Source organism: Olea europaea, chromosome 10, assembly GCF_002742605.1.
Source record: "Olea europaea var. sylvestris chromosome 10, O_europaea_v1, whole genome shotgun sequence".
Taxonomy (NCBI): domain Eukaryota; kingdom Viridiplantae; phylum Streptophyta; class Magnoliopsida; order Lamiales; family Oleaceae; genus Olea; species Olea europaea.
The window spans coordinates 25,750,743-25,762,383 of record NC_036246.1 but is presented as its reverse complement, the minus strand read 5'-3'; the positions used below and the strand labels follow the sequence as shown (position 1 = coordinate 25,762,383).

The window sequence follows — 11,641 nt, the reverse complement described above, 5'->3', positions numbered from 1 at the left end:
TTTTTTTATTTTATTTGGTTGAAGAGATTTTGATTTAATTATATCTCATCACATCATGTGTTTGCAAATCAATTTATAAGTGATGATGTGCATGTAGCACAACCAAAAATACAGATAAATTAGATAAACCATTAAATTATGTGAAAAGAATCAAAACAAAAAATCATGACACCTCTACTCAAGCCGCGAACTGTTTCCAAATTATCCAACTTTGTACCCGAGCAAAATTAATAAACCGCCATTAATGAGAAGAAAAATGCTTCCATTTTCGCTTATTGAAATATGAAATACAGGAAAAACCGAGAGGAATTTCTGGGAGATGTATGAACTAAATTTAGAGGTCAATTATCTTAGAATTTGAGTGTGATCCGAATTTTTTATGAAGATAATTGAGAGTTCTAATTAAAATGCACATTAAGAAGAATTCTATTTGAAATACTTTTGAAATCCTATTCAAAGTCTATTGGTAAATTCTAGTCGAAGTTCTATGCGAAAATCCTATCGGGAGTTAAAATTTGTGTTGGACTTAAAAAGATCGAGATAAGGAAACTTTTGAAAATTCTATGTCATCTACAACTCTGCTTCTAGAACTTGAATTGTCTCTATATATATTTGACTCTTCTTTCAAATTATGTATTGCTGATATTGTATTTTTCTCTCCATTGATTGTCAATAATAAAATTACTTGATTCCTCAATCAATCTTTCTTTTTGTATTTTTTTAATCTTGTTCTTATTTGTGCGATCAATACTTCGTATCGTACCATACTTACCTCTCTGTTTTTTCCCAACAAATTTAATAAACCTTTTTGCAGTGTGGATGGAGGACATGTTATTTGGAATGCGTGAAGGCTTTTTGATCATATGTTCAACAGTTATTAGGCCCAATATAATTATCAACCCAACTGAAAAGCATGTTTCAAAATCGTTTAAATCAAGGGAAATTACAAGATTTCAGGCATTTGAATATCAGAACGGAAAGTTTTTTTATTCAAAATTCAGGTATTGATTTAATTATTAATATTAATAATGTTAATATAATATAATTCAATCCTATTTCAACCCAATTTCTAATATAATCCCTAGAATTTAGATCCGTTTCTCTTCCTCATTTCTCCCCACTCAACCCACATCTTCGGTGCCCCCCCACTGAAGGAGACCGCCGCCAAAATCACAGTGACGATCATTCATCGGCTTACTGAGGTGGAAACAGCAGCAGTTGCGCCTTGCGATGAAAATGAAATTCCTCCCCCGTACAACATCGAGCACCATTCATAATCGCGAGCAATAGTGACGATGCCAGTGTAGGAACCATTGCTCACAGCACAAGCAAGAGTGTTGCACGGAGCAAATACCATCTAGATCTGTCAGATTGTGGACTAGTTGGGGGCTTTGGGATTGTTGATGAGGACAACGGTGTGGGTGGTGTTGTTGACCTTGACTTGCTGTTTTCGAGTCCCTTTTGGTGGATTTTTTGTTGCTGTTGGCATTGTTTTGGTGGTGCTGTGGCATGGCGGATCTGTAGGTGGCAACGGTTGTGTAGTGATGTAGTGCAGGCAACGATTTTCTAGTGGTTAGCGGCGCTGCACATGATTTGTGAAGAAGCCATGCGTCCCACCTCTTTCCTTCTCTCTATCGCAACTACGAGAAAAAAGTGTGTGGTTTGGTGAGAATGACACTGCAACCGGCGTGATTTGGTGGTGATGGTCGGTGGTGATGTTTTTCATGTTGGCGATGGTGGTGGTGTTGTTGGCAGTTTAGAGTGGTGGCCGTGATGGTGTTGTGGCCGGGATAGTGTTTGTGACCAAGTATTGTGATGGATTAGGGTGTTTGGTCTCTGTGACCAAGTGTTTGGCCCCCCTGTGACTGATTATTAATCTATTACCTTGAAATTCGATCGTTTTGTAACTAAAAATGTAATTTGTTACCATCAAATTTGAAATTCGATCGTTTTGTAACTAAAAATGTAATTTGTTACCATCAAATTTGAAAATATGTGACATGTGACCTATAGTTATGATTCGTGACCTATAATTTTTTAGATTTGTGACCAATGACATAAATTGTGACCTATAAAATTGATGGATAAATTGTGATCTATGACCATGAAATAATATGTGACCTATCAAAGTTTTGATTCGTGACCTCAAAATAATTTGTGACCAATTAATTTGAAAATATGTGACCAAGAAATAAATCTATGACCTATAAATGTGCACACGTGACCATTAATTGTATAATTGTTATTTTATTATATTTAATTAATAAATATTTTAAATTAATTAGATAAAAATCTGATTTTTGCATTAGTTAAACTTTAAACATGATTTTTGAACTATGCATAGTTAATACAGGGTTTATGAATTTTTCCCTTAAATCAATTTCAATTAGAAACAAGTAGAAATGAATGATATATAAATTGACAGTATATGTAGATCTCACAAAATGTTGTTAAAAAATAATTTGAGCGATTATTAAAATACTATAAACTGGTATCAAATAAAGGTTATCGAATTACTTGATCACTATTTGAACCAAAATTTTACGAGTCTCACTATTTAGAGTCGCTTAAAATTTTCAAAATATATTGTACCTACTATTTGGATATGCATTCTTTCTTTTATATTCTTATTATGTAAACTAAAAAACTATTCAAGGAAATAGACTCAATTAGAGACACATAAGCTTGATTTGTCTAAATTGCTCCATACGCACAGAATTCACAAGTTGTCAAAACCTTAATAACGAGCAGAGAAGTAATTAGTTAAATACTCCATTCCAACTGGTTCAAATTGAAAAAGACATACCAAATCTAAGACATTCTTTCAATCAAGAAAAACAGATTTAAATTTTAATCATATTCCAGCTAGTCCGGAGTAACTGGCCGCTTGAGAGGAATAACAGACTTCTTTTCTACATCCCGAGATAAAGCTTTCCTCATCTGAGAAAGAAAACAAAGAGAGAAATAAAACTACCCTATTTTCCTCATCATGACGCAGAATAATGAACTTGTGGAGTCATTTGCAGCAACTCACCCTATCCACCCTCTTTTCCAGAGTAATAACGTAGTACCCTTCTATAAACCATATAACTAAGCTGAAAGGACAAAGCAGGGAAATGAGCATAGTAATTGATATGATTAAGAACAGAAATTCGTCCTTGTACTCGGTTCACATTGTAAAAGAAAACAATAAATCTGTGTGTACAAATTTATTGTTTACAGAACATGAACAGAATACTCACATGGGGTGAGCGGGATTGATTTTTTTCCAGTTTTTTACCCACATGGGACCCACCCCATGTGAGTGTTCGGTAGGAGTTCCCAGAACCCCTGACTGTACAATAAGAAGGGATCAAAAGAAAATATGTTAGGGGCGCACATTATACAAAGTAAAACTAGCAGAAATTACAAGATATTACCTTTTCATACATCTTGATAGCAGGTGTATTTGAAGCTCTCACAAAAGATCAATGAAATAAGCCTTATCACTACAAAATTGAAGCACGCTTTAAGACATAGAGCTCATCCAGCAATTCCTATCAACAGTTGATTGCAAAGGAGGACTATAAATGTGAATATGAAGAACTTTGGGTGTTAAATCATGGAATTCCGGGATATAAAAATCGGTAAAAGGAGCACACAAAGAGCTTCAAAGCACTGGAAAATGCAATAGTTCAAAGTTAAAAAATTTGGAATCACATTTTAATTTCCCGATAATTGCACCGTAAAATCTCAATGTGATTTAGATTCTTTGAAATATGAGCCCACTTTCATTCATCAAAAGCATGTCCACTTACATCTTGTCACTGATGTCCTCAAGCAAGTTCATGAGTTTCTTGGCCAATTGTTGCCGAAGGGTCTATACAGACCTAGCCCCATGTGATTTTTATTTTTTCTCAAAAACGAACCACTCACACCACCATTGTATCTTATTTGTACCAAATCTGTAAACCTCCCACCTGTACACGTAGCACGGTTCATTGTTGCTTTTGAAATTCAAGAGCTACAAATACTGCAGTGACATGACCATGCCATGACTCCCCTTGTACTTCAACTTTTCCCATGACTGGAAATACCTTAATTCAAAGCATTATCCCATGTATTATGAAATGATGTAGACAAAATAGCTGAAATTTGAAGTATTGATAGAAATGGAACCTAGTGTACTGTACGTACTTTTTCTTGTCTTCAGTTCAACCTTCGAGGTAAGGTTGATGGGGATTTGGGAGCGGTAGGCATCTAGGTGATGGGATTCGAGGTACTTTGGAAAATTCTACATGTTCATGTAGCCCTAGTATTTTCTTCGTAGAAAAAGGCTATTAGGTCGAGCCTTCATTCAATGTCATAGAAGAGAAAGAACATAGAGAGATGAAAGTTCAAAACATATTGTCACTCCCTTCTTCAGTATAGCGCAATTCTACAGTACCAAGTGCACGTAGCTCTCACATTGATAGTAAAGCATCTTAAATCTTCTGTTTTCTCACTTTCTATTTCTTATTTTGCATTATTAATTGCTCTTGGTAATATGAATTGTTTGTTATATATAACAATCACCATTTACTCCTACATTTTTGAAGTCCCATAGCTAAAACACTAAACCAAAGGTTAAAAATCGTTTTAAGTGTGTAACCTTCTTCGTCTCTTGTCAAGGAGGAGTGCGCAATACTCACAATGAGAGACTAAAATGTGGGATATCGGTGGAGATGCATTTGATATATTTGAAAATGTTGGTGTGCTTGAAGTTGCTAATTTATCTCTAGATGAATCAGAATTGGAGGCGATAGTATTTGTAGATGGAGATGAAGATGTTGAAGAGATTCAAGATGAATGATCTAATTAATTTCATTTTTACTTTTTGAACTTATGTTATTAAGAAACATTTATGAATTTAATGTCAAGTTTGATTTCTATTTATCATTATATATATGATTCAATAAGTATAAAAAAAAATATTACTTTAGGCTATAAAATTAAAATAAACTAAAAAAATAAATTTGTAGTCAACGTGTCATGTCGGAACTTTTTAAAAAAATTGTGTGTCGGCGTGTCCATGTGTCAAGGATTGCAGCTTTACTTAGCCCCTTGACACTATCGCAGCCGCAGTTTGCCCAACTTCGGCCGCACATTGTAAATATTACTTCAAGTTTGAGTTGTAATTTTCTTTTCATTGTAATAGTTATTTCAGTTGTAAAATAGCTCTAATATTGGTAAACGTTTAGTATGATTCCTTATTTTTTAAACGTCTAATCGTGTCACTTAGGTTTTTGTTCAGAATACTATTATAGGGGGTATTAGTCATTCAAAAATCTTTTAAGCTCATTGGTGTACGCCCCCTGCACCAGTATTTGTAATTTTCTGCTTTCATCAATTGTAATGTTCAGTTTTCATCAATCAATGTTCAATTTACTTTCAATGTATTCAAATTCTCTATTGTAAGCTTTCTACAAAATTGCAATCAAATTTTCTTTCGTCCCGACGCGATCGAGAAAAGGCGGAAGGTAATCTAGCGGAGCAGACTACTGCCGCACGGTGTCCCTTTCTGTGCCAAGAAGAAAGGCATCCCGTGAAAGTTGGTATCATAGCTGCAGCTCATGACCCTTGATAAGAAAACTATGGATCCAATTACATCCCACACCACTGAAGTGGTAGAGCCTCAAAAGAAGGGTACTATGAAACAGCGCGTGGATGCGCTTGATGAGACAACTACTAGGTTGTGCTATGCTATGGAAGGTCTCAAGGAAAAAGTCGAGATGGCCAAATATGAGATTCGTGGATTACACATCCAATTGGATGAAAGCCAAAGAGCTTGCGCAACAATGATTGAAAATGCTGCAATCATTCCTGATCTGCAGGATGAAATGGAAGCGTTGAGAGCTCAATTGTGGGTACTCCAACGTGCGGTGAGCAATGGGCAAGCTCCCGTACCCGAGTATGCTCCTAGGCTCAGAATCGTGTACCTACGGAGGGGCACGTGATGCAAAAGAAGTCAAAAACTTCTTGTTTGATAAGGAACAATACTTTCTAGCAGCTTCGATCGAAGACGAAGCTAGAAAGGTAACCACAGCTATCATGTATCTGGGTGGAGATGCAAAACTATGGTGGCGAACCAAATATGCTGACATTTAGGCCCACAGGATTTGAATTGATTCTTGGGATCTCCTCAAGGAAGCGATCAGATCGCAGTTTTTCCCGAAAAATGTCGAGTATCAGGCTCGACGGGCACTTCAAGACCTAAAATACACGAGCTCTATCAGGGAGTATGTGAAATCCTTCTCAGGGCATATGCTGGATATTCGAGATATGTTGGAAAATGATAAGCTCTTCACCTTTATTGAAGGGTTGAAACCGTGGACACGTACGAAACTTCAAAGACAGAAGGTTACTGATTTGAGCACGGCCATGGGAGCCACTGAATGCTTGAGCGACTACCAAATAGAATCTAGAAAAGATCGACCTTCAGGGAATAATCAAGCAATTGGAGGTGGTAACAAATCTTACAGACCGAACTCGAACCCAAATGGGGGAGAGCGTTACTCTCAGAATAGAAAAGGAGCCTATCAAAGCACCCGTGGCTTTTAGGGAAACTATCCTAATAGCCGTCAAGGAAATTTTAACGGCAGTAACAGTAACAACTGGAAAAAAGGAAAAGCAACAGAGGGCCGAACTGATGCCACTCCCAAATTGAAGTGCTTTTTATGTGATGGAGCTCTCGGGTGTCAGAGTGTCCTCAAAAGCGAATGGTGAATGCATATTGTCAGTTAGCAAGTGGTGGGTCAAGTTCAAAGCAAGAGGTCCCGTAGGCTAATTGTCATAATGAGACTGACTCTGAAGAGGATGAGGACATAGTTGGGGTATTTTCAAATCGGTGCAACACACTATCGCATCGGATTGCTGAAAAGGATAATGTCCCATTGAAAGAGGCAAAGATGGAAGAAGCGAAGGCTCGAATTCGTAGGGTCAAAGGCTTAATGTACATTGATGTAAAAATCAATGGGAAGCCAATCAGGACTATGGTGGATACTGGTGCTACCCACGACTACCTTGTATGTACCGAAGTAGAGCGGCTCGGACTTGTTCTAGAAAAGGGTAGTGAAAAAGTTAAAGCAATCAACTCCGCTGCTCAACCAATAGCTGGTGTGGCGAAATTAGTGTTGATTAAAGCAGGTCCTTTCAAGGGAAGGACAAATTTATCTGCAGTTCAGATGGATGATTTCAAGCTTATTCTAGGATTGGAATTTCTTCGGGATACTAAGACAGTAATGTTGCCATATCCTGATTCGTTAATGATGATGGGTAATAAGCCGTGTGTCATCCCTACACAGGTTGGGAGGATGGGCGAGAAGAGTATCTCAGACATGCAATTTAGTAAGGGTTTCAAGAGAAATGAACCCTCTTTTTTGTGCACTCTTTGATTAGAGGAGATCGAAGAAGCAAATGGTCCTATTCCAAAACCCATTAAAAGGCTTATTCGGAAATTTGAGGATATCATGCCGGAAGAATTACCAAAGAAATTACCACCAAGAAGGACGATTGATCATGAGATTTTCAAGGTGCCAAACCTCCCGCCAGGGCACCATACCGTATGTCTCAGCTTGAGCTTGAAGAACTTAGGAAGCAATTGGGGGAAATGTTGGAGAGTGGAATCATTGTGCCTGCGAAGTCGTCATACGGAGCTCCTGTATTGTTTTAGAAAAAGGCCGATGGTTTTCTTAGGATGTGCTACGACTATCCAGCCTTGAACAAGATTACTGTAAAGAATAGCTATCCTATCCCACTGGTTGCGGATTGCTTCGATCAACTGAGTCGGGCGAAGTATTACACAAAAATTGATCTTAGATCCGAATACTGGCAAGTTCAGATCAAGGAGGGAGACGAAGCAAAAACTACGGTGGTAACCAGATATGGAGTCTTTGAATTTAAAGTGATGCGTTTTGGTTTGACAAACGCTCCAGCAACATTTTGTACTATGATGAATTAGGTACTTCACGAGTTCTTAGATGATTTTGTTGTGGTGTACTTGGATGACATAGTAATCTACAGCGAGACATTGAAGGAACATGTCCAGCATGTGAGGCAAGTTTTTAATCGGCTACAAGAGAATGAACTTTGTGCTAAGTCGTCTCAATGTTCATTTGCTCAAACATCTATCAGTTTCTTAGGTCACATCATTGAACAAGGTAAAATCCGCATAGATTCGAAGAAGGATCCAGCCATCAAAGATTGGCAACCACCAAAAACCGTACATGATGTACGTTTATTTCTTGGGTTATGCAATTACAATCGAAGATTTGTGAAAGGCTACTCAGAAATTACGCTGCCGCTTACTGAATTGACAAAGAAGGATAAGGATTGGGATTGGTCATCCCAATGCCAAGCTACTTTTGAAAGGCTGAAGAAGTCCATGTGGACGAACCCGATTTTAGCCTTATCGGATATGGTTAAACCATTCGAAGTTCATAAAGATGCTTCAGATTTTGCCCTTGGTGGAGTCCTCATGCAAGAAGGACATCCGATAGCATATGTGAGCCGGAAGTTAAACCAGACAGAACGTCGTTACTCGGCACATGAAAAAGAATTGTTAGCAGTTGTCCACTGTCTCAGAGGATGGCATCACTATCTACTTGGGTCTCCATTTATTGTGAAGACAGATAACACTGTAGTTAGTCACTTCAAGTCCCAACCAAAACTATCGAGCAAACAGGCTCTTTGGCAGGAATTCCTTTCAGAGTTCAATTTTATGTTAGAGTATCGTCCCGGCTCTAGTAATCATGTTGCTGATGCTTTTAGTCGACGGGCCGATTTAGCTGCCATCTGCTCTGTAGCTGCTCTTTCAGGGAACGCAGTCTCCACGAACACTAGAGACCAAATTCGGGCACTTATGGAAAAGGACCCGGCTACCCAATATTTGGTCGACCTCATCAAGCAGGATAAAACTCGATAGTTCTGGCTCGATGGGAAACTAGTGAAGACAAAGGGAGATTGCCTATATGTTCCTAAGGATGGAGATCTAAGGAAATCACTAATTACAGAATGCCATGACACAATTTGGGTAGAGCATCCCGGAGAGGAATGCACTTGTGCACTATTGCAACGTGCTTATTACTGGCCTCAAATGCAGGACGACATTGCAGCATATGTAAAAACTTGTCTTATTTGTCAGCAAGATAAGGCAGATCATTAGAAAAAGGCGGGCTTGCTGGAGCCCCTTTCTGTCCCATTCGGGCCATTCGAAAGTGTATCGATGGACTACATTATTGGGTTCCCAAAAGTTGAGGATTTTGGCACTATCATTGTCGTGGTGGATCGTCTGTCAAAATATGCAACTTTCATTGCAACACCTAAGTATTTATCTGCTGAAGAGACAACTCAACTCTTCTTCAAACATATTGTCAAATACTGGGGGCTGCCTAAGGACATCGTCAGTGATCGAGATCCTCGTTTCACTGGCATATTTTGGACTGAGTTGTTCAAACTTCTTGGTTCAACTTTGAGCATGAGTTCTAGTTTTCACCCACAATCTGACGGGCAGACGGAGCGCTTCAATTCTATGCTAGAAGAATATCTTTGGCACTTTATCTCTACTTTGCAGAAAAACTGGGTAAAACTTTTGGATGCGGCCCAAATTTGCTTCAATGTCCAAAAGAGCTCTTCTACCAATAAGAGTCCTTTTGAGATTGTTACTGGCCAACAACCACTACTCCCTCATACAGTGGATATCGAACGAAGTACCAAGTTCCCTCAAGCAAAGAACTTTTCTCAAGAGTGGAAATGAAATATTGAAATTGCTCGGAGTTATCTTGAGAAAGCTCAAAAACGGTATAAAAACGCTGCAGATCTAAAGCGCCGTTTCATTGAATTCAATGTTGGAGATCTGGTAATGGTTAAGCTTCCCGACAGAAATATTTAGAAACCAACAAGAGAAAAGGACTCAAGATTTTCGTCAAAATACATCAGACCATTACCCATCGTGAAGAGGATTGGAAGAGTAGCATACAGAGTTGAACTCCCTTCATGGTGTAAAATCCACAAGGTCCTTCATGTTAGTGTGTTGAAGCCATACTTTGCGGATAAGGAGGACGCATCTAGAAATGAGCCAAAGCGACCTGTGTTTGAACTGAAGAAAGCTGGAAAGAAGGTTGCTGAAACTATTCTTGACCATCGAATCACTCGAGCTTCTAGAAAAGATCATCAGGAGTACTTGGTCAAATGGATGGGATGCAACAGCGAGAATAATACTTGGAAAAGAGAAAAAGATCTCAGAGCCTTCAAACCATTAATTGAAGCATATCATGCATTGATGGCACCGAAGACGTCGCCAAAACAAATGGGGGAGAATGTCAAGGACTGCAGCTTTACTTAGCCCCTTGACACTATCGCACCCGCAGTTTGCCCAACTTCGACCGCACATTGTAAATATTACTTCAAGTTTGAGTTGTAATTTTCTTTTCATTGTAATAGTTATTTCAGTTGGAAAATAGCTCTGATATTAGTAAACGTTTAGTATGATTCCTCGTCTTTTAAATGTCTACTCTTGTCACTTAGGTTTTTGTTCAGAATGCTATTATAGGGGGTATTAGTCATTCAAGAATCTTTCAAACTCACTGGTGTCCGCCCCCGCACCAGCATTTGTAATTTTTTGTTTTCATCAATTGTAATGTTCAGTTTTCAGCAATCAATGTTCAATTTACTTTCAATGTATTCAAATTCTCTGTTATAAGCTTTTTATAAAATTGTAATCAAATTTTCTTTTGTCCCGACGCGATCGAGAAAAGGTGGAAGGTAGTCTAGCGGAGTAGACTACTACCGCACAGTGTCCTTTTTTGTGTCAAGAAGAAAGACACCTCGTGAAAGTTGGTATCAGAGCTACGGCTCACGACCCTCGATAAAAAAGTTATGGATCCAATTACATCTCATACCACTGAGGTGGGAGAGCCTCAAAAGAAGAGTACTACTAAATAGTGCGTAAATGCGCTCGATGAGACGACTACTAGCTCAAAATTCAAATATTGTACTATGGTCAACAATAGAGTGATAACACTAGTATAGGTAATTGCCCACAAGATTAAATCTAATCGTTGCATTTAATCTATGGTCCATATTACTCTATAACTAGTACAATCCAAATCACATTCTTTAGACCAATCAACTTGCACCAATAATAGGCTGTGATCCACCTTACAAATCTTCACTTTGGATCACATAACATCCATCGTCAAATTCCCCGGTTACAAGTGATATCCATTAGTGTGGTGTTATTTTTATCATCATCGCTCACTCCAGCTTAGTACCCGCACAACAATTAACCATTATCAATACTTAGTATTGATAAACAGTTGTTGAACTTACCAACCACAAGTACTTTGTTCCAACATCTGCAGAGTTATCATCAATTGCAATTTTAAGCAAAATAAAATCACCAGAAGCTAACATCTCCCTAATGAAGTGATAACTCACCTCAATATGCTTAGTACGTTCATGATAAATAGGATTTTTACCCAACATCAATGAACTTTGACTATTAGTAAAAATCATAACATTATCATTCAAGAAGTTTAATTCACATAGAAGGCCTTTCAACCACATGCATTCCTTTACAGCTTCATTTAATGCAACATATTCTGTTTTAGTGCTGGAGAGTGTA

General features: G+C 38.1%; 1 pseudogene; it reads right to left on the bottom strand.

Moving 5' to 3' along the window:
* Positions 1–2,850: 2,850 nt before the first annotated feature.
* LOC111402695 lies at positions 2,851–4,064 on the bottom strand (annotated as a pseudogene).
* Between the last annotated feature and the right edge of the window lie 7,577 nt (positions 4,065–11,641).